Here is a 5,375-nt window from a genome sequence, read left to right on the forward strand (position 1 = left end):
GAAAAGCCGGAAGTGACGTAGGATGGGTGGGTGGGTGGGGGGTAGGCGCGCACGCGTGTCACGTGGGTCGTGTGTTGGACTGCACCGCCGCAGAATTTGTCTATGCTCCCCCCGCTATGGGGAAATGAAACAGCGGTGGATTGGACTCGGAAGGCACAAATAGAGCCATCACACAGAGAGCCATAGACTCACCACACAGAGACCCACAGACTCACCACACAGAGACCCATAGACTCACCACACAGAGAGCCATAGACTCACCACACAGAGAGCCATAGACTCATCACACAGAGAGCCATAGACTCACCACACAGAGACCCATAGACTCACCACACAGAGACCCGTAGACTCACCACACAGAGACCCATAGACTCACCACGCAGAGACCCATAGACTCACCACACAGAGACCCATAGACTCACCACGCAGAGACCCACAAACTCAACACACAGAGACCCATAGACTCACCACACAGAGACCCATAGACTCATCACACAGAGACCCATAGACTCACCACACAGAGACCCATAGACTCACCACACAGAGAGCCATAGACTCATCACACAGAGACCCATAGAATCACCACACAGAGAGCCATAGACTCATCACACAGAGACCCATAGACTCACCACACAGAGAGCCATAGACTCATCACACAGAGAGCCATAGACTCATCACACAGAGAGCCAGACTCATCACACAGAGAGACCCATAGACTCATCACACAGAGAGCCATAGACTCATCACACAGAGACCCATAGAGCCATCACACAGAGAGCCATAGACTCATCACACAGAGACCCATAGACTCACCACACAGAGACCCATAGACTCACCACACAGAGACCCATAGACTCACCACACAGAGACCCATAGACTCACCACACAGAGACCCATAGACTCACCACACAGAGACCCACAAACTCAACACACAGAGACCCATAGACTCACCACACAGAGACCCATAGACTCATCACACAGAGACCCATAGACTCACCACACAGAGACCCATAGACTCACCACACAGAGAGCCATAGACTCACCACACAGAGACCCATAGACTCACCACACAGAGACCCATAGACTCACCACACAGAGACCCGTAGACTCACCACACAGAGACCCATAGACTCACCACGCAGAGACCCATAGACTCACCACACAGAGACCCATAGACTCAGCACACAGAGACCCATAGACTGACCACACAGAGACCCACAGACTCACCACACAGAGACCCATAGACTCATTACACAGAGACCCATAGACTCATTACACAGAGACCCATAGACTCATCACACAGAGACCCATAGACTCATTACACAGAGACCCATAGACTCACCACACAGAGACCCATAGACTCACCACACAGAGACCCATAGACTCACCACACAGAGACCCACAGACTCATCACACAGAGACCCATAGACTCATCACACAGAGAGCCATAGACTGACCACACAGAGACCCACAGACTCATCACACAGAGACCCATAGACTCACCACACAGAGAGCCATAGACTCACCACACATAAACCCATAGACTCACCACACAGAGACCCATAGACTCACCACACAGAGAGCCATAGACTCACTACACAGAGATCCATAGACTCACCACACAGAGACCCACAGACTCACCACACAGAGACCCATAGACTCACCACACAGAGACCCATAGACTCACCACACAGAGAACCATAGACTCACCACACAGAGACCCATAGACTCACCACACAGAGACCCATAGACTCACCACACAGAGACCCATAGACTCACCACACAGAGACCCGTAGACTCTTCTTTGGTTCTTTCGGTAAAGTCACGTAGAATGAGAATAAAATAATAAATTGATAAAATAAAATAACACAATAATATTCTCACGACGTTTCGGCCACAACACAAGCGGCCTTCATCAGGTGAAGGGACGAGACTGTCTGGTAGGACAGCGCTGTCCTACCAGACAGACAAAGACCCATAGACTCACCACGCAGAGACCCATAGACTCATCACACAGAGACCAATAGACTCATCACACAGAGAGCCATAGACTGACCACGCAGAGACCCATAGACTCATCACACAGAGACCCATAGACTCACCACACAGAGAGCCATAGACTGACCACACAGAGACCCACAGACTCACCACACAGAGACCAACAGACTCATCACACAGAGAGCCATAGACTCACCACGCAGAGACCCATAGAGCCATCACACAGAGAGCCATAGACTGACCACACAGAGACCCACAGACTCATCACACAGAGACTCATAGACTCATCACACAGAGACCCATAGACTCATCACACAGAGAGCCATAGACTGACCACGCAGAGACCCACAGACTCACCACACAGAGACCCATAGACTCATCACACAGAGACCCATAGACTCACCACACAGAGAGCCATAGACTGACCACACAGAGACCCATAGACTCACCACACAGAGACCAACAGACTCACCACACAGAGACCCATAGACTCACCACACAGAGACCCATAGACTCACCGCGCAGAGACCCATAGAGCCATCACACAGAGAGCCATAGATTCACCACACAGAGACCCATAGACTCACCACACAGAGACCAACAGACTCATCACACAGAGAGCCATAGACTCACCACACAGAGACCCATAGACTCACCACGCAGAGACTCATAGACTCACCACACAGAGACCCATAGACTCATTACAGAGACATATAGACTCACCACACAGAGAGCCATAGACTGACCACACAGAGACCCACAGACTCACCACACAGAGACCAACAGACTCATCACACAGAGAGCCATAGACTCACCACACAGAGACCCATAGACTCACCACACAGAGAGCCATAGACTCATCACACAGAGAGCCATAGACTCACCACACAGAGACCCGTAGACTCACCACACAGAGACCCATAGACTCATCACACAGAGACCCATAGACTCACCACGCAGAGACCCATAGACTCATCACACAGAGACCCATAGACTCACCACACAGAGGCCCATAGACTCATTACACAGAGACCCATAGACTCACCACACAGAGACCCATAGACTCACCACACAGAGACCCATAGAGCCATCACACAGAGACCCATAGACTCACCACACAGAGACCCGTAGACTCACCACACAGAGACCCATAGACTCACCACACAGAGACCCATAGACTCATTACACAGAGACCCATAGACTCACCACACAGAGAGCCATAGACTCACCACACAGAGACCCATAGACTCACCACACAGAGACCCATAGACTCATCACACATAGACCCATAGACTCACCACACAGAGACCCATAGACTCATCACACAGATACCCATAGACTCACCACACAGAGACCCATAGACTCATTACACAGAGACCCATAGATTCACCACACAGAGAGCCATAGACTGACCACGCAGAGACCCATAGACTCACCACACAGAGACCCATAGACTCACCACACAGAGACCAACAGACTCATCACACAGAGACCCATAGACTCATCACACAGAGACCCATAGACTCACCACACAGAGACCCATAGACTCACCACAAAGAGACCCCAGACTCACCACACAGAGACCCACAGACTCACCACACAGAGACCCATAGACTCACCACACAGAGACCCATAGACTCACCACAAAGAGACCCCAGACTCACCACACAGAGACCCACAGACTCACCACACAGAGACCCATAGACTCACCACACAGAGACCAACAGACTCATCACACAGAGACCCACAGACTCACCACACAGAGACCCATAGACTCACCACACAGACATTAACTAATTGAATCGCATTTCGAACAGATATCGTTTATTGGTCACGTGGTTCACACAGACACTGTGACGTCATCGCGGGTCCTCCCTCCCGCCCCTCCCCCTCCCCGTCTCCACCTCTTCAATTCCGCGTCGTGTTTACTTGCAAACACCGTGAGCATCATCATCAACATGATGGTGGTGATGATGATGGTGATGATGCTGATGATGATCATGCTGATGTCCATGATGCTGCTGATGATGATGCTGATGATGATGATTTTGCAGAAGTCGCTTCAAGGTGCTCCGTGTCACATGTCCTCCGGCGCTTCTGAGTGACATCAACAACAACATCATCATCATCAGCAGCAGCATCAATCGTGACACTCTCATCAGCAGCAGCATCAGCATCACGCACAGAGACACGCACAGACACACAAAGATAAAGATCCCCCGTATAGCCTTAACAGACTGTAGGGGCAAAGTGCTGTTAGCGGGCACCTATGAAGGCTGGAAAACACAGACACAGACACACAGATAGACACACACAGACCCACACACACAGACACACAAACAGACACACAGAGGCACACACACACAGACACACAGATAGACACACACACAGACACACACACACAGACACACACACACAGACACACACACAGACACACACAGAAAGACAAACACACACAGACACAACAACCGCCATTCGCCACTAAGTGGCGGTGACATCACCACGACGCTTGTGCCAGGCCATGTGCACCTAGAGGCCACGTGAAGTGTCGAACGCCCGCTGGAAGGAGGTCACGGGGCAGACCCAGGTGCTACGGGTCGACTGACTGAGATGACTGGCTGATGCACCACCTGTGCCCCCTACTGTGCCAATCTGCTGTGACTGAGATGACTGGCTGATGCACCACCACTCCTCGCCTCCGGTTGATGGGAAGGCGAGCCCATTGTAGCCTGGCGCTTACAGCTTCCCACACCTCACCGCCACGCTCCCACGCCCCCTTCATTATTTTGTTCAAAAGAAGAGCCACACCCTGTTGTTTGGCAGTCTGCTGCCCCGAGTAGAGGACTGTCCACCCCTCATGGTGGCAGGTGCTGAGGCATTTTCCCTCCCCCAGGACCTCACAGAAATGCTCAGCAAATCTGCAAACCTGTTCCTGGGGGTCAGAGATTAGATCACCATTTTTTCCCTAATCATGGTAATAGGTGTGGCACTGCAGGTTACTTTTTTGATGGAGTTAAATAGAAATTTATGATCGCAGGCCACTGAGGCAGACTCCATCTCCTCAGCAACCCGCGACCACCACCCATCCTTGCAGCGCCTCACGGCTCTCCGAACCTCTGAGCGAAGGCTGTGGCAAGCCTCCTCATTCTCTGACGTGGGATTCTGTAGCCGATGACAGTGGGCCTGTCGCTTTTTTTCAACTATCCGGAATACCTCCTCTGTCAGCCAGGGTTTCTGGGGGGTCTGGACCGCGTACCCAAAGCAGCCATTGCAGCTGCATGAGTCACAGTCCTAAACTTCGCCCTTTTACCCTCGACATCAGGAGGAGTGGGGGACGATGCAAACCCCAGCCGCAAGCGATGATGGAATTCTCACTT

Source organism: Petromyzon marinus (assembly GCF_048934315.1).
Source record: "Petromyzon marinus isolate PM22_M1 ecotype Great Lakes invasive population chromosome 76 unlocalized genomic scaffold, UKy_Petmar_22M1.pri1.0 chr76_unloc.2, whole genome shotgun sequence".
NCBI lineage: Eukaryota > Metazoa > Chordata > Hyperoartia > Petromyzontiformes > Petromyzontidae > Petromyzon > Petromyzon marinus.